Raw genomic sequence first — 18,388 nt, forward strand, 5'->3', positions numbered from 1 at the left:
TTGTCTTTCTTGGTCTGATAAGTCAGAAATGATTCTCTTAGCATCATACTCTCTAGCTCCATCCATGTTGTTGCAAATTTCAAGATTTTGTTCTTTTTATGGCTGAATATATTACAATGTTTATTTCTTCTTCTTTTTCCCTTTTTTTATGATTTAACCATTTATTTATTTATTTATTTATTTATTTATTTATTTATTTATTTATTGTAAAGATTTTATTTATTTATTCATGAGACACCCACACACACACACACACACACACACACACAGAGGCAGAGACACAGGCAAGGAAGAAGCAGACTCCATGCAGGGAGCCTGACATGGGACCGGATCCCAGGACTCCAGTATCACACCCTGGACTGAAGGCAGGTGCTAAATATGCTGAGCCACCTTGGGATTCCCGTGATTTACCTATTTATTTGAGAGAGGGGGAGAGACAGAGAGAGAGAGTGCACCAGCACACTGAGGGAGGGGCAGAGGCGGGGGGAGGGGGGAGAGAGAGAGAGAGAAAGCGAGAGAGAGAGAGATCTCACAACCCCGAGATCATGACCTGAGCTTAAATCAAGATTCAGATGCTTAACTGACTGAGCCACCCAGGCACCCCTGTTTTCTGTGTTTTAAAACTTAAACAGTACCACACTGTCCATGTTATTCTGCAACTTGCCTTTTTCCTATAGCATTATAGGTTTTTTTTTTTTTTTTTAAGATAATCATCTGTGTATTTGCAGGTCAGTCACATGTACAGTATTCCATTATGTGACCATATTTGTCTGTTTTTCTCTTGATGAATATTTAGGTTTGTAATTTTTTGCAATTACAAGCATTCCAGGAGCAAACATTTTTGTACATGTCACCTTGTGTATGTATGAGAGTTTGTCTGGAGTATTACCTAGCAGGGTAATTGCTAGGCTGTAGGATATATGATAAAATTTAATTTTTGATGATGTCAAGGATATGAAATGGTATTTTCAGTTTAGTCTTAAAATGCATTCTCCGAGGGATACCTGGGTAGCTCAGCAGTTGAACATCTACCTTTGGCTAAGGTCATAATTCTGGGCCCAGGGACTGAGTCCTGCATCCAGCTGCCTCCTGGAAGCCTGCTTCTCCCTCTGTGTCTCTCATGAATAAATAAAACCTTTAAAAAAGTAAAATAAAATGCATTCTCAGATTGCCCTTGAGTTTACACATTGGCCACTCTGTTTCTTTCCTCTGGATTGTCAATTAATATCTAACCCATGTTTTATTGGGTTGTATTTTTCATATTGATTTATAGTTACTGATATATTCCAGATACTTTAGGTTGGCATATTTAGTCTTTGGTTAACTCTGTAACTCTTTTCCTTTGGTAATCTGATAAGACTATGTCTCAACTTTGATTCTAGGCAATGTTGTGTATGTAAAAATGACCCCATAATGGTAAACTGCATCTTGACTAGGCTAAATGGAATATAAATACCTGATGGGGGAGCCCTAGTGTTGAGCTTCCCTGGTGCAGTGACTCTTATAAATGAGCATTTCCCTTATGGGGACCTTGGGAGCTTTGCTTCTGAACTTATTAAAGGAATACTGGCTTCTGTGGAGCAGGAAACATCCTAAAGGGGTACCTCTTGCACCCCGCCAGTGTGGACCTGAGCTAAATGGATGCATGGTCCGGTGGAAGTACTTCTACAGCAGAGTTGTGCCTAATGCTTCCCTGCTGGTAAGCTGTGTTCCTGCCTGTATTCTTTTCAGGAGACTGGGGCCAGATGTTGGTCATGATAATTGTGTCAGTCTCAATGTTTAGTAGAACCTAAGAAAGCCCTTTGATGAGTGTTCCAGCTATGTTAGCACTTAAAGTTATTTGAAAGAGAGTTAAAGAATTAGCTTCTTATATTTTCTATATCCATGAAATATCTTTAATTTTGTCTTAATTTTCTTAGAAAACATCTTAAAATATAATTTCTACATCTGGATTATGCAATCCTGAACCTGAATAATAGACTCTGTTAAGGGAAGTGCAGAGGATCATAATTTATGTCTCTATTGCTCTGCTGCATGAGTTTTAAGCTGTCCAAAATGGAGAGGGGTCAGCTAACAAGACATTTGTTCTCCTGCCATGCTCTGATCAGTTTTGATTGCTTTTGATTTTTAGAAGAGATACACTTAAGCCAATGGGCACAACTGATGGCTTGCAGACCCCTGTTGGAATATACACTTCTTAGGCATGTATGTGGTCAGGTCTCCAAATTCTTAGCTCAGCCCATTAGTGTGATTTTTCTTTTTTATGGAAGCATAGTTTTCCCATATGATGTGGTGATTTAATAGGAAAATAGCATTTGACATGTGAAAAACATTTTATATGTATTTAGTAACATTTACTTTGAGATAAAGAATGTATACTATATACTATTCCATTTAAAAGCATAAACAGGTTTTTTTCTGATTAAATTAGAAGAGTTGTTAAATTTGATTTCTATGTAGACATATTGTATTGTTTTTAAGAAGTTATTTCAGTTAAACTTCAGACCTTAGCTAATCCTTGGTAGACTCATGTAGTTGACAGCCCTAATTCAAAAATATGAAACTAATTCTTGATTTTTAGAACAAAAGGAAAATGCTGAAACTTGTGGTAGAAACTATAGGCTTACCTTAAATCATGTTATAAAAAATAAGAGGCTTAGGGGCACCTGACTGGCTCAGTTGGAGGAGTGTGCAACTCTTGATCTCAGGGTTGTAAGTTTGAGCCCCACATTGGGTGTAGAGATTACTTAAAAATAAACAAGCTTTAAAAAAATGAGAGGCTTAAACGTGGCTTTTTTTTTCTAAAAATGATCATAACCATATACATGAGAATGATAACTCTGCTTCCTCACTACTTCACTTCCTTAAAGATAAGAGAAATACAGTCTTTCGGATCAAGGTTGAAATTAAGACTGCTTTCTTCCTTCTTCCCGCATTTATCACTGTCTTTTAGACAAATAGCACTTGTATCCACTGGTGTCTTGTCCTACCTCCCTTTCCCCCATACTTGTATACAGGCACACCTCGTTTTACTGTGCTTCACTTTATTGAATTTTTACAAGTTGAAGGTTTGTGGTAACTCGGCATCAAGCAAGTTCTTTAGCTCTGTTTTTCCAACAGCATTTGCTCACTTTGTGTCTCTGTGTCACATTTTGGTAATTCTCACAATATTTTGAGCTTTTTCATTATTATTGTATTTGTTATGGTGATATATGATCTTTGATGTTATTATTGTTTTGGAGTGCTGTGAACTGTGACAATATAAGACGGCAAACTTTTAAAAAACGTTTTTACTCAAATTCCATTAGTTAACATACAGGATGAATTAGTTTCAGGTGTAAAATTTGGTGATTCAGTATTTCCATACATCACCTGGTACTCGCCACAACAAGCACACTCCTACTCCTCATCACTATATTTTAACCCATCCCCACCCCCACCTCCCCTCTGGTAACCATCAGTTCTCTATAGTTAAGAGTCTGTTTCTTGGTTTTCCTCTCTCTCTCCTTTTTCCCTTTGTTTGTTTGTTTTGTTTCTTAAATTCTACATATGAATGAAATCATATGGTATTTGTCCTTCTCTGACTTACTTATTTCACTGAGCATTATGCTCTTTAGTTCCATACATGTCATTGCAAATTGCAAGATTTTATTCTTTTTTATGGCTGAGTAATATTCGTGTGTTTGTGTACACATACACATGCATATCACATCTTCTTTATCCATTCATCAACTGATGGACACTTGGACTGCTTCCATAATTTGGCTATAATAGGTAATGCTGCTATAAACATCAGGGTGCATGTTTCCCTTTGAATTCATATTTTTGTATCCTTTGGATAAATATATAGTAATGCAATTGCTGGATCATAGGGTGGTTCTATTTTTTGAGGAGCCTCTCTTCTGTTTTCCACAGTGGCTACGCCAGCTTGTATTCTCACTAACAGTGCGAGAGGTCCCCCCCATCCTCGCCAACACCTAATAGTTCTTACGTTGTTGAGTTTAGCTATTCTAACAGGTGTGAGGTGATAGCTCATTGTGGTTTTGATTTGCATTACCCTAATGGTTAGTGATGTTGAGCATCTTTTCCTGTGTCTCTTGGCCATCTGGATGTGAAATGGAGAAATGTTGGTTTGTGTCTTCTGCCCATTTTTTAGTTGGACTATTCATTTTTTGGATATTGAGTTGTAGAAGTTCTTTATATATTTTGGATACTAACCCTTTACTGGATATGTCATTTGCAAATATAAGACAGCAAACCTAATGGATAAATGGATGTGTGTTCTGATGCTTCGCTGATCAGTTGGTCCCTTGTCTCTCCCCTTCCTCGAGCCTCCCTATTTCCTGAGACACAACAATACTGAAATTAGGCCAGTTAATAACCCTACAATGGCCTCTAATTGTTCAAGTGAAAAGAAGAGTCACATGTCTCTGACTTTAAATCAAAAGCTAGAAATGACTAGGGTTAGTGAAGAAGGTATGTGGGAAGTTTAGACAGGCTGAAAACTATGTGTGTCAAACAGCCAAGTTGTAGATACAAGGAAAAATTCTTGAAGGAAATTGAAAGTGCTACCCTCCTTGGTAAAAACATGAATGGTAAGAAAGCTAAACAGCTTTATTGCTGATAGGGGAAACGTTTGAATGGTCTGGATAAAAGATGAGACCAGCCATAATATTCCCTTAAGCCAAAGCCTAATCCAGAGCAAGACCTGACTCTCTTCAGTTCTTCAAGGGCTGAGGGAGGTGAAGAAGTTGCAGAAGAAAGTTTGAAGCTGACAGAGGTGGGTTTATGAGATTTATGGAAGAAGCTGTCTCCATAACATACAAGAGTGAGGTGAAGTAGCAAATGCTGATACAGAAGCTGCAGCAAGCTATCCAGAAGATCTAGCTAAGAGAATTAATGGGGGTGGCTCCACTGAGCAACAGATTTTCAGTCAAGATGGAACCACCTGCTATTGGAAGAAGTTGCTATCTAAGGCTTCCATGGCTAGAGAGAAATCAGCACCGGGCTTGAAAGTTTCAAAGGACAGACTGACTCTCTTGTTAGGAGCTAATGCATCTGGTGACTTAAAGATGAAATCAATGCTTATTGACTATTGAGAAAATCCTAAAGGCCCTTTTGATTTATGCTAAATTTACTCTGCTTGTGTTCTAAAAATGGAACCACAAAACCTGAATGACCACACATCTGTTTACAACATGGTTTACTGAATATTTTAAGCCTGCTATAGAGGCCTACTACTACTCAGAAGAAGAGATTCCTTTCAAAATATGCTCATTGACAATGCCCTTGGTCACATAAACTGTCTAATGGAGATGTACAACGAGATGAATGTTGTTTTCATGTCTGCTAATACAGCATCCATTTTGCAGCCCATGGATCAAGGAGTAATTTTGACTTTACAGTCTTATTATTTTAAGAAATACATTTCAGAAAGTATAGCTGCCATAGATAGTGAGTCCTCTGATGAATCTGGGCAAAGTATACTGAAAAACTCTGGAAAGGATTCACCATTCTTTTTTTTTTTAAGATTTTATTTATTTTATTCACAAGAGACACACACGCAGGGAGAGAGAGAGGCAGAGGCAGAGGCAGAGGGAGAAGCAGGCTCCATGCAGGGAGCCTGATGTGGGACTCGATCCAGGGTCTTCAGGATCAGGCCCCGGGCTGAAGGTGGCGCTAAACCACTGAGCCACCTGGGCTGCCCCAGATTCACCATTCTAGATGCCATTAAGAACATGTATGATTCATAGCCGAACTGGAAGGAGCCAAAATGTCCTTCAACAGATAAATGGATAAAGAAGATGTGGTATATATACACAATGGAATATTACTCAGCCATCAGAAAACATGAATACCCACCATTTGCTTTGACGTGGATGGAACTCAAGGGTATTAATGCTGAGTAAAATAAGTCAATCAGAGAAGGACAATCATCATATGGTTTCACTCTTACGTGGAATATAAGAAATAGTGAAAGGGATTATAAGGGAAAGGAGGGGAACTGAATGGGAAAAATTAGAGAGGGAGACAAACTATGAGAGTCCTAACTGGGAAACAAACAAAGGGTTGTGGAAGGGGAGGTGGGTGGGGGAATGGGGTAATTGGGTGATGGGCATTAAGGAGGGCACTTGATGGAATGAGCATGGGTGTTATAGTATATGTTGGCAAATTGGATTTAAAAAAAACATGTGTGATTCATGGGAAGATGTCAAAATATCAGCATTTAACGGGAATGTGGGAGAAGTTGATTCACCCTCATGGATGACTCTGAGGGGTTCAAGACTTCAGTTGAGGAAGTCACTGCAGATGTGGTAGAAACAACAAGAAATAGAATTAGAAGTAGAGCCTGAAAGTCTGACTGAATTGCTACAATTTTATGATAAATCCTGAGCAGATGAGGAGTTACTTCTTATGGATGAGCAAAGAAAATGATCTCTTAAAATGGAATCTACTTCTGGTGAAGATTCTGTGACAATTGTTGAAATAACATCAGAAGATTTAGAATATTTCATAAACTTTGTTGGTAAAGCAGTGGCAGAGTTTGAGAGAATTGACCCCAGTTTTGAAAGCAGTTCTATGAATCAGATGCTATCAAATAGCATTGCATGCTATAGAGAAATCATTTGTGAAATGAAGAGTCAATTATTGCAGCAAACTTCATGTTGTCTTATTCTAAGAAATTGCCACAACCACTCCAACCTTCAGCAGTCATCAACATCAAGGCAAGACCCTCCACCAGCAAAAAGATTACTACTCATTGAAAACTCAGACAATGATTAGCATTTTTTAGCAATAAAATATTTTTTTAAATTTTTTTTTTTTTTTTTATGATAGTCACACAGAGAGAGAGAGAGAGAGAGGCAGAGACACAGGCAGAGGGAGAAGCAGGCTCCATGCACCGGGAGCCCGACATGGGATTCGATCCCGGGTCTCCAGGATCACGCCCCGGGCCAAAGGCAGGCGCCAAACCGCTGCGCCACCCAGGGATCCCGCAATAAAATATTTTTAATTAGTGTCTGTACATTTTTTAAGACAATGCTATTTGTTGCACACTTAATAGACTATAGTATAGTGTAAACATAACTTTTACATGCACTGGAAAACAAATTTTACTTGATTCACTTTATGGCAATAATGGTTTTATTGTGGTGGTCTGAAATAGAACCTACAGTATCTCCACAGTATGCCTGTAAATCTATTAAAGTTGCATACACAGCATATTGAGAGATCATGGTTTGCCTGAGTATGGGCGTTGTGCCCATGTACCCCTCTTGCAGTGATCCTAGCCATGCCTCTGTCTGGGCTCTGATTAAAGGAAATGCAATAAAGGGTAACTCTGGTTTCTTTTTTCCATGTCTGGGACCAGTTATCATTACTGTGCTTCTCCCCTCTTCTGCTTTAGTTACAGTTTTTAAAGGATTTTTTTAAGGAATAGGTTTCTTAAAATGAGTGATATTGGTGATGTTTTTAAGGAAAACAAATGGTTGCCTTTAGCATTTTACAAGTGTGAGATAGATGTTCGTGTACTATTCCATAATTTTTAAGTTTACCATTTTTCTTAAAGTTTTTCATTTTAAAACATTTCTACACCCAGTACAGGGCTTCAGCTCACAATTCTGAGATCAAGAGTCACATGCTTCCCCTGCAAAAAGAAGGTAGGGGGTGGGGCGCCTGAGTGGCTCAGTCAGTTAAGAGTTGGACTCTTGATTTCAGTTCAGTTGATGATCTCAGGAGATCAGAACCATGTCAGGCTCCTTGCTGGATGTGGAGCCTGCTTAAAATTCTCCCTCCTCTTCTCCCTCTGCCTGCCCCTACCCCTCTGGCTCACCTGTGTGCTCTCTCTCTTAAAAAAACAAAAAAAAAAAGAGTCACATGCTCCCAACTGAGCCACCCAGGCACCCCAAGTTTACGGTTTAGTTGTGCCTATGATACTTCACACTTGAAGTTGAGCATTTAAACTCTCGACTTGTTCATTATTTTGTTTAAAGAAAATACAGTGCCTGACTCACCACCAAGCATAAATAGGCCCCTAATCCTTATTTGAACTCTACCCTGTTGATACACAATTAAAACTCATTTGAGGGCAGCCCGGGGGGCTCAGCAGTTTAGCGCCACCTTCAGCCCAGGGCCTGATCCTGGAGACCCAGGATCGAGTCCCACGACAGGCTCCCTGCATGGAACCTGCTTCTCCCTCTGCCTGTGTCGCTGCCTCTCTCTCTCTGTGTCTCTCATGAATAAATAAAATCTTAAAAAAAAAAAACTCATTTGAAAATATTAGGGCCAAGAAATAATATTTTAGAAATGTTGATTTATTTCTACTCTCTGAGCATGATGCTATATATTTGCAGTAGCTAAGCTACTGGAGTAATTGACTTTTACTTTATTTTAGATAACTTTGTTAAGGAAGACTGTGGTTCTATTTCTTAGAGGTGTTGAATAGAGAAAGATTAGAGTAGTTGTCTTCTGTCAGATTTTCTTCACACTTTATATTTGCCTTATCCTTCTGACTAATCAGTCTCGTGTTTCACACCTGAGTCAGGGACCCAGTGCAGTGAATTTGTTCTTTATTTAGTCTATTTAATTTCTTATTTACATATGGCATAGTGATTACCAGCTGTAAGACTTTGACTTGAGATATCTCCCCTCAATAACAAAACACAGAAATACATAGGAAAGGTTAGTAGAAGGATTGAGGGTTTTATTGAGTTCCTCTTAGTCTTTCTTATTCATTAGACTCTGAAATTTGGGCACCAGTGTTTGAGATGCTAAATTCTAATCCTTGTTTTATGTTTAAATTGTAGCGAACTTTTAAGTTATCTAAGAGGTGTATAATAATTATTTCTTCATCTGAAAATTTACAAATAATAGTAATATCCTTCACATGTGGTATAGTAATAGTTCATTTTTCATTATGAAATCCCTTAAAAGTCTCTGGAAATAGCAATACTGAAATATAACAAAATTATGGTTGCCATCAAATGTAACAATTTACATTTATATTCTGTAACAAAGTGTCTTTATCAGTGCTATCAAGAATACAAAGACAAGGGATGCCTGGGTGGCTCAGTGGTTGAGCGTCTGCATTCAGCTCAGGTCATGATCCCGGGGTCCTGGGATCGAGTCCCACATCGGGCTCCCTGTGGGGAGCCTGCTTCTCCCTCTGCTTATGTCTCTGCCTCTGTGTGTGTCTCATAAATAAATAAATAAAATCTAAAAAAAAAAAAAACAAAACAAAGATGAGTAATACACAGACTGACATCAAAGAGCTTATAATCATAGTGCTGGGCCACTTTCAAGTTTATAATTTACTTTCGGGTATATTAAGTGTGTGGACAGTAATAACCATGATATATCAAGAAAACAGTAGTTTTTTACATTTGTGTCCTCAAGTCCTAATACATTGCAAAGCACACATCAAGTGATTAATAAATATTTACAGACTGACTGAGAAGATATGGTCAGATTAGTTTGATGGTTTCTGGGCACTGGGAAAGGGTAAGGTCGCTCTCTCTCTCTTTTTTTTTTAAAGTAGGTTCCATGCCCAACGTGGGGTTTGAACTCAAAATACCAAGATCAAGAGTCACATGTTATACTGACTGAGCCAGCAGGCGCCCTGGAAAGGTCTCTCTCACGAGAAGGGATTGACAAGGGAAGACTTATGAGAAGGATGCCACTGAGTTGATCATCCATGGAGGTTTAGATAGGCATGAATGGCGGGAGAGGTAGATGGGAAGGAATGAGATGATCATAGGAAAGTGCCAGGCCAAGTCTGAGAACACTGCGTAGTCCAGTTTCGCCAGAACTAAGATCATAGAGTTAGGGGACTGCTTGGTAGACAAAGATTGCCAGGCTCCTGAGTTCCAGATTCTTGTTTGAGTCCTACTGCATATTAAGTATAGTAGTCAATTATTGTAATTAGCACAGTTAATCCTCAATACCCTATGGTCATTTCCCTTTTGTGTTAAACCTGAAGGGACTATGGTGGTAGATTTGATTCCCACCACAGAGTAAGTTGAGGGAGGGAGGAACCTGACATGGGGAGAATTTCCTGGAGAAGCCTGCTAACAAGAGAGGGAAATCTTGGTATAGTCTCACAGGGATTGGAGAGAAAGTGTGCGATCCAGAGAAGCTGCAGAAGTAGGAACTGAAGATCTTGGGCATCAATTGGGTTTGAAGATGGAGAGAGAAAGAAGAGTTAGAGCTGACCGAACAACAGAGAATATGAAGCAGCAGATGGGGGAAAAGGGTTTTCCTCAGAAAAGCAAGGAGCTGCATTTCGGCCACAGCTAAAGACAGATGCCTATGAGTGACTGAAAGCCAGGCGGACCCAGGAGCAGAAGTGATAGCACGAGGCTGGAAGTATAAATGGAGCCCCACATCTACATGAGATCACTGAAACTGCACCAGCAGATACAGTCTGCAAGGAGTGGCTTTATAGGGAGAAGAAAAAGCAAGGATGTTATTCAAGTAATGCCTGTAGTTAGGCTTGCTTGTCTGTCTTTCTCTTTCCCTCTCCCTTTTCTTTTCTCTCTTTCTGTTTGGTGGCAGGGAGAAGTGTACCCAACACAGGTGAGGCAGATAGGTGATAGCCTAACAGTGCAGTATTACAGAAGCCAAGGGACAGTGTTGGCAAAACATGTTCTGATAGAGGCCAAATTGTACAAGACTTGAAGGAAATGGCCAGAAAATAGGGCTGCTTTTTCTCAGGCAGGCCCATGATTCTGTGGCACGTTTAGAGAGCAAGGGGGCAGTTTGGGCTGTCTCGGTGATTGGAAGCATGCTTCATGTCTGAAGGTCTAGCAAGAAGCAGGAGAGTCCCTGACTGCCCTATCTGAACTGTTTAAAACTTACTCTCTTTTCTACTCAACCTACATTCTTCTTTTCCTCCTTAGCACTTAGCAATATCTTATCTATTGTAAGTTTTACTTATTTATCCTGTTTATTGTCCCTCTCTAGACTGTAAGATCAGGCAGCAGGATTTTTTATCTAATGGGTTCACTGCTGTACCTATAGTACCCTGTACGTAGTAAGGACCTCAGTGAATAGTGGATGAATAGATATATGGAAATTATAGTGATTTGTGTAACACTCTTTCTTCTTTATACCGTGAACTTATTGAATGGAGCTGAATCATCTTTGTGCCCCTGATAATGCTGTGCATATTGCAGCTGATGTATAAACATGTATTTTATAGCAGCATCCCGAGGGTGAAAAACTAGGGATTTGGGACTCAACTGGCCTGGGTTAGGATTTTTCTTCATACTAATCTGACTCTAATAATTATACTATCAAACCTTTCTCTAAGCCTCATTTTTCCTTAGCTGTAAAATGGGGATAAATTAGTACCTTTGTTATAGGGCCATTCAGAGGATTAAAGATAGAATGCATGTCAGAGTGACTGGCATATAGTTGGCACCCAATAAGTAACTGGTGTTTTGCAATCTATTGTGTAACTTTGAATAAGTTACTTAACCTCACTGACCCTCGGTTTTTTTCATCTCTAAAAGGGGAAGATTAAACCAGTCTCATGTGGTATTTGGAGGAACCAGTGAGACACCACATGCAAAACACTTACCTGGCATAATGCCTGCATACTTGGCAATCGCTGAGCATGTGTGCCTTTACTCTTTTTGTGTGTAAATATAGTGGTTAAGAGCACAGACTTTGGAACCAGACTGCACAAATGCAGTTCCTGGCCCTTTTACTTAGCTGTTCTTGACCTCTCTGTGCCTCAATTTTGCTGTAAATTGGGAGAAATCATAGTACCAGTCCCATAGGATTGTTATGAGGAAAATAGGTAGGAATATCAATTCAGTACCTGGCTCCTGGAAAGCATTAGATAGGCGTGATTTTTCAAAATATATCTTTATTGCTTTTTTTCCCTCTCTCTTTAGTCTATTAAGTAGTTTTAACTGGGCACCTGGGTGGCTCAGTGGTTAAGCCGCTGCCTTTGGCTCAGGTCGTGATCCTGGGGTCCTGGGATCGAGTCCCACGTTGGGCTCCCTGCATGGAGCCTGCTTCTCCCTCTGCCTGTGTCTCTGCTGCTCTGTGTGTCTCATGAATAAATAAATAAAATATTTTAAAAAATAGTTTTAACCTGATGTAATCTGAGTAGAATGTCTTGCTTATAAAGAATGGGATCCCTTTATTAATGAAATTGGCCATGTTTACAGGGTGGGGGGTGGAATATCATAAAACATCAAGAAAAATGACCTGACTGAATAACATAGCTGTGGTGTTAAATCTTCCACATACAATGAGAAAGCTACACTTTGGCTCCCATTCTGGTCAAGATCCCCTCCAGAGCAATGGCAGACTGGTTTAGATCTTATCTTTGAAAAACTTTTTTGTCACTTGCAAATTTGCCTGCATTTCTCTGCCCCCCCCTTTTCTGCCAGCTGGTTTCCAGGAATGGTGGGGAATGCAGTTTGAGTAGAACCCAGGAGGAAGCAGCAAAATTGGAAGGACAGGTGGTGAGTAGTTGGCCAATCTGGAAACCTTTCCTCTCCTGCTGGGGAAGGTTTTCTTTTATTAGCAAAGTATTTTTCTAACAAAATTCCAAGAACATATACTAAATTGTGCCCCTCACTTCTTCAGTCCTGTCAAGGCTAAAAGCTCTATTTTCAAAGAACTACAGAGTTTATTGTGTCACTGAGGGCGTAGCTGGGTCTTTATTCATGTCTAAAACAGGTTTAATAAAAGAGAGGTGGCTGCTTCAAATCAACAAATTCAGTTTCCATTCATGTAGCAAGCCACTGTTGCAGAATCTGTTGTGTTGTGGTGTGTTGATATATTCTCTCCCTTAGGAGAGACTCTACTGGATCTCCTCTGTGATTCTTGGCTGCTCCAGATCTCTCTCCCATTCTCACCCTGGTGTTGGGATGGCAAGCAGACTTCATCTCTGGTGCCAACTCCTATTGATTATAGTGATTGCATGGAGTGCTGTGTTGAGAAGAATCGAGAGGCCACATACAGGCTCAGAAGTGATTAATTAGCAGTGTCTGCTGTGCAATGGGAGAAAGGGGTAACTAAGCATGTGTTGTGCGTTTGCCAGACTTTGTAGATTCCGTGATAGGGTTCAGCCTTGAGAGTCTCATTTTGTGTTTCAGCATTTTTGTCATTAAATTGGTATATATCAGTTACTTTATTCTAAGTAAAATAGAAATAAATAGAAATAACAGAATCATATGTTAGCTAAAATTATGTAGAGTTACTTATGTGTGCTTTTTTTCCTTGCTTACTTAAGGAAGATCTTTGATACCTAACTAACCCTTAGCTTTCTCACTTCTGAAATGAGTAAATTGTTCTCTAACCTTTTTGTTGAGGTTCTCTTGCTTAGTTAACACATGGTTTTATCTTTATTTTGTAAGTTTGGCAGAAAAATACTCCTAAGTTTTGGTGGTGATTTTACTTAGTAGACTAATAATAAATTAGTATGAATCCCTTGAAACCTTGGACGCACAGCAGCTATACCAGATTTGGGCGTTATAATCATTTTTTTTAGAATGGAGAAAAAAAATAATAAAAAAATAAAAACGGAGATAGAAGTTTATTGAATCTACTGCAAGGGAGCAGTGGACAGTACAGTGGAGATACTGTCTGCCAGGGGCTATAATCATTATAGACCAGACCAGACATGTCATTCATAAAGGAGTAGTCACATGTGTGTGTTGTCCTTTGGCTTCCCTCATTAAAAGCCAGGGATAATTTTGGTCTAACCACTGAGGTCTAAAGGTATCACTTCTTATTGTTTTCTTTTTTATGAGTCAAGATAAATCCTTTCTTTTCTGGCAGCTGACTGAGAATACTCTTTCATTGAGGCAATAATGACAGTATTGAAAATGTAAGCAAAGCTCCAAATATGAGACATTTTTTACATTTCTTTTTTTTTTTATTTAAAGATTTTATTTATTTATTCATGAGAGACAGAAGAGAGAGAGAGGCAGAGACACAGGCAGAGGGAGAAGCAGACTCCATGCAGGGAGCCCGATGTGGGACTCAATCCCCGGTCTCCAGGATCACGCCCTGGGCCGAAGGTGGCGCTAAACTGCTGAGCCACCTGGGCTGCCCATTTTTTACATTTTCTGACTCAAGTGTGGATACATTAAACTTCTTAGAAAATTGTGATAAAATAAACATAACAAAATTACCATTTTAATCACTTTAAATGTACAGTTCTATGGCATTAAGTACATTCACATTGTTGTACAACTATCACCAATATCCATCTCCAGAACTTAATTGTCTTCCTCAATTGAAGACCTCTCCCCATCATCCATTAAACATCTCCCCATCATTCATTAAACATCTCCCCATTCCTCCTCTCCATTCTCTGGCAACCACTCTTCTACTTTATGTGAACTTGACTGTTCTAGGAAGCTCATTTAGAGGTTCTTATCTCTAGTTACTTATTTCACTTAGCATGTCCTCAGAGTTCATGCATCTTGTAGTATGATGTGTCCACATTCCCTCCATTTTTATAGCTGAATAATATTTCATTGTATGTACGTACCACTTTTATTTATCCATTCATCTGTCAGTGGATACTTGGGTTGTTTCTACCTTGTAGTGATTGTGAATAATGCTGCTGTGAACATAGGTGTACAAATATTTGTTCCAAGGGTCTGTTCTTAGTGTTTTTGCATACATACCCAGAAGAGTCATATGGTAATTTTATGTTTAATTCTTTTGAGGAATCAGCATACAGTTTTCCACAGTGGCTGTACCATTTTATATGCCACCAGCAATGCACAAGGCTTCCAGTTTCTGCACATCCCTGCCAATACTTGTTTTCTAGTTTTTTTGTTTTGTTTTGTTTTTTAAGTAGACTTCACGCCCAGCTTGGAGCCCAGTGCAGGGCTTGAACTCATGACCCTGAGATCAAGACCTGACCTGAGATCAAGAGTTGGATGTTTAACTGACTAAGCCACACAGGTGCCCCTCTAGTTTTTGATAAAAGCCATCTTAATAAATGTGAAATGGTATTTTGTGGCTTTGATTTGCATTTCCCTATTGACTAATGAGGTTGAGCATCTTTTTATGTGCTCATTGGCTATTTGTGTATCTACTTTGGAGAAGTGCCTGTTCAAGTCCTTTGCCCATTTTTTGGATCAAATTTTTTATTTTGTTGCTGTGTTGTTGGGGTTCTTTGTAATACTCAATATTGATCTCTTATCAAATATATGATTTGCAAATATTTTCTCCCATAGATTGCCCTTGTATTTTGTTGATAGTATCTTTTGATGCACAGCTTTTAATTTTTTTTAAGATTTTATTTATTCATGAGAGATACAGAGAGAGAGGGAGGCAGAGACACAGGCAGAGGGAGAAGCAGGCTCCATACAAGGAGCCTGACATGGGACTCGATCCCAGGGTCTCCAGGATCAGGCCCTGGGCTGAAGGCGGCGCTAAACTGCTGAGCTACCCGGGCTGCCCCACAGCTTTTAATTTTGATGAAGTCTGACTTGACTATTTTTTCTTTTGTCACATCTGCTTTTGGTGTTATATCTAAAAAATCCCTACCAAATCCAATACCATGAAGCTTTCCCTTTATGTTTTCTTCTAAGACTTTTATAGTTTTAGCTCTTATGTTTAGGTCTTTGACCTACTCTTGAGTTAATTTTTGTATACGTAGGTCAAGAGTCCAAACACTTTTTTTGCATGTGGATATCTGGTTTACCCAGCACTATTTGTTTTTTGTTTTTTTGTTTTTGTTTTTTTAAAGATTTTATTTATTAATTCATGAGAGACACAGAGAGAAAGGCAGAGACACAGGCAGAGGGAGAAGCAGGCTCCATACAGGAAGCCTGATGCGGGACTCGATCCTGTGACCCCAGGATTATGTCCTGAGCCAAAGGCAGACCTCAACTGCTGAGCCACCCAGGCATCCCTCCCAGTACTATTTGTTGAAAAGACAAATGTAGAGACCGCATTGAGTGGTCTTGGCACCTTTGTCAAAATCCATTTGGCCACATATGTGAGGGTTTATTTATGAGCTGTACTAAGACTTTTAAGGATTAGGTATTTTAGCTTATATCTAGTCTCATTGTTTCTCATTGATATTATTGCTCCAGTTTTCTAACTGTTCTCCCTAACTAGTATCATTTCTTTAAGTCCATACCACTGGTAAACTAACTTTCTTTTAATTTAATTTAATTTTTAAGAAAAGATTTATTTGAGAGAGAGACCACAAGCAAACTCCCCTCTTAGCAGAAAACCTAGCCTAAGGCTCCATCCAAGGACCCTGGGATCATGATCTAAGCCAAAGTCAACATTCAACTGACTGAGCCACCCACATACCCCTAAACTTTCCTTTTCTTTCTTTCTTTCTTTCTTTCTTTCTTTCTTTCTTTCTTTCTTTCTTTCTTTCTTTCTTTCTTTCTTTCTTTCTTCTTTCTTTCTTTCTCTTTTCTTTCTTTCTTTCTTTCTTTCTCTCTCTCTCTCTGTCTCTTTCTTTCTTTCTTTTTCTTTCTCTCCTCCCTCCTTCCCCCCTCTTTCTTTCTCCTTCCTTCCTTCCTTCCTTCCTTCCTTCCTTCCTTCCTTCCTTCTTTCTTTTCTTTTCTTTTCTTTTCTTTTCTTTTCTTTTCTTTTCTTTTCTTTTCTTTTCTTTTCTTTTCTTTCTTTTCTTTTCTTTTCTTTTCTTTTCTTTTCTTTTCTTTTCTTTTCTTCTTTCGATTTTATTTATTCACGAGAGACACAGAGAGAGGTAGAGACACAGGCAGAGGGAGAAGAAGGCTCCATGCAGGGAGCCCAATGCAGGACTTGATCCCGGGACTCCAAGATCACGTCCTAGGCCAAAGGCAGGTGCTAAACCTCTGAGCCACCCAGGGATCCCTTAAACTTTCTTTTTAAAAAAAAAATAGATCATTTTATTCAACTGCTCAGAACCTTTCATGAGTTCCCCATTCCCTACAGGCTGAATTTCAACCTCCTTAGCTCTGCAGACAAAGCTCATTCTCACCTGGTTCATGCCCACCTTTCCAGCCTTTTTTCCCACCATCCTCTTTTAGGGACCCTCCTGGGTATTTCTTTAGAGTCCTTGTAAGAGATGTGCTCTTCCACTGCTCCCCTGCTTATACACCTATTTCTCCCCTTCCTCACACACTTGATATAGATCTGCTTGTCCTGATAGTCTCTGAAATCTTGGCACTTCCTTTCCAAAATCAGGCATTCTCCCCTGTTGCTCCTATAATAGCCCAGACCTCAGAATGGCACTTTTGATAACATTTTATAAGTTTTGCCTACTTTTCTCTTTCTCCTCCTTGGTTATAGGTTTCTTGAGGGCAGGGATTTTGTCCTGTTCATTTTTGTATTCCCCAGCACCTGTCTTAGTGCTTTATATGATACTGGCATTCAGTAAATATTTTTGGAGGAAATGAATTAATCTAATGCTAAAAAAGGAAAACCGTTACAGAGAGAAAGACATCAGATCAAATATCAACAATGCTTTTCCTTTTTTATAAACTATTCCTATAAACTGTGGGCTCTAAGGAAAGATTTCTTTTTTCCCCTAAAGATCTTTTCCCTCTTTTCCTATACTTGGTGACTATGATTGCAATTATTATTACTCTCTTCCAAACAAGGATAAGTAATCTTAATGATTTTTTGAAGAGAAAGAGAAAATGGGAGAAAGCAGAAAAAGAAAGAGCCCTGGTGAGGGGAAGGTGAAAGAAATCATCCACCTCAGAAGCATTCACAAGTGACACTTGAAGTTGAGTCAGAATTGGCTCGAGGTGCTGAGATACAGTGATACGCTGTGAGAGATGTAGTCTTCTAGACCAACATAAAACACATGTTCCTTAGCACCTTTTATCACAAGTGCCTCTTGTGCCTGTGGAGATTTGGAATAGATGAATAATTAATTATTTGTCTCAGAATATGGCATCTCCACACAAAGAGAAGCTTTTTGTCTAACTTTGATTATTGTTTATATGGCCAAGTGTGTGAATAAATGAAAATTTTTAGTCAGATCTTAATTAAAACAGGTTGACACAGAAGTCTTACTATCATCTATCTGCATAGCGTCTTTTATGATACAGTGAGAACAGTGAGCCACATTCTTCCAGTCTTTTTTGTGTATGATTGACGTGTTCTTTTGGCTTTTGGTGGGAGAAGTTAATATATAGAGGATCCAGGGAATAGCAGAGCCGGAAAAGCAAATCTGGTTAATCCACAAGAGTTAAGGAGAACAAGAAGGTTTGTGAGGCTGTTAGCCATCACGCTCAAAGGACATTTTATTGTTCTTCTGTATTATCCCTGCAACCTCAATCCTCTCTGACATTTTGAAGAAGCAGTCTAGTCTAGTCTCTGCCTTTGGTTACTTTTTGAACTCTTAGTAACAGTGTGGGAAGTTTTCTGCCTTAATATGTCAATGATTCTGAAGTTA

At 39.1% G+C, this 18,388-nt stretch overlaps 1 protein-coding gene across 8 annotated transcripts in view; it reads left to right on the forward strand.

Moving 5' to 3' along the window:
* The window catches only part of NCOA2 (nuclear receptor coactivator 2), a 294,246-nt gene that overhangs the window by 124,766 nt on the left and 151,092 nt on the right, over positions 1-18,388 (forward strand). For 2 of the 8 annotated variants that reach the window (XM_077876606.1, XM_077876612.1), the window contains exon 3: positions 12,402-12,476. The exons of the other annotated variants lie outside the window; for them this stretch is intronic. The gene's annotated coding sequence lies outside the window, so the exon portion shown is untranslated. The remainder of the gene's footprint in view (positions 1-12,401; positions 12,477-18,388) is intronic. 8 annotated transcript variants of the gene reach the window in all.

Source organism: Canis aureus, chromosome 28 (assembly GCF_053574225.1).
Source record: "Canis aureus isolate CA01 chromosome 28, VMU_Caureus_v.1.0, whole genome shotgun sequence".
Lineage (NCBI taxonomy): Eukaryota > Metazoa > Chordata > Mammalia > Carnivora > Canidae > Canis > Canis aureus.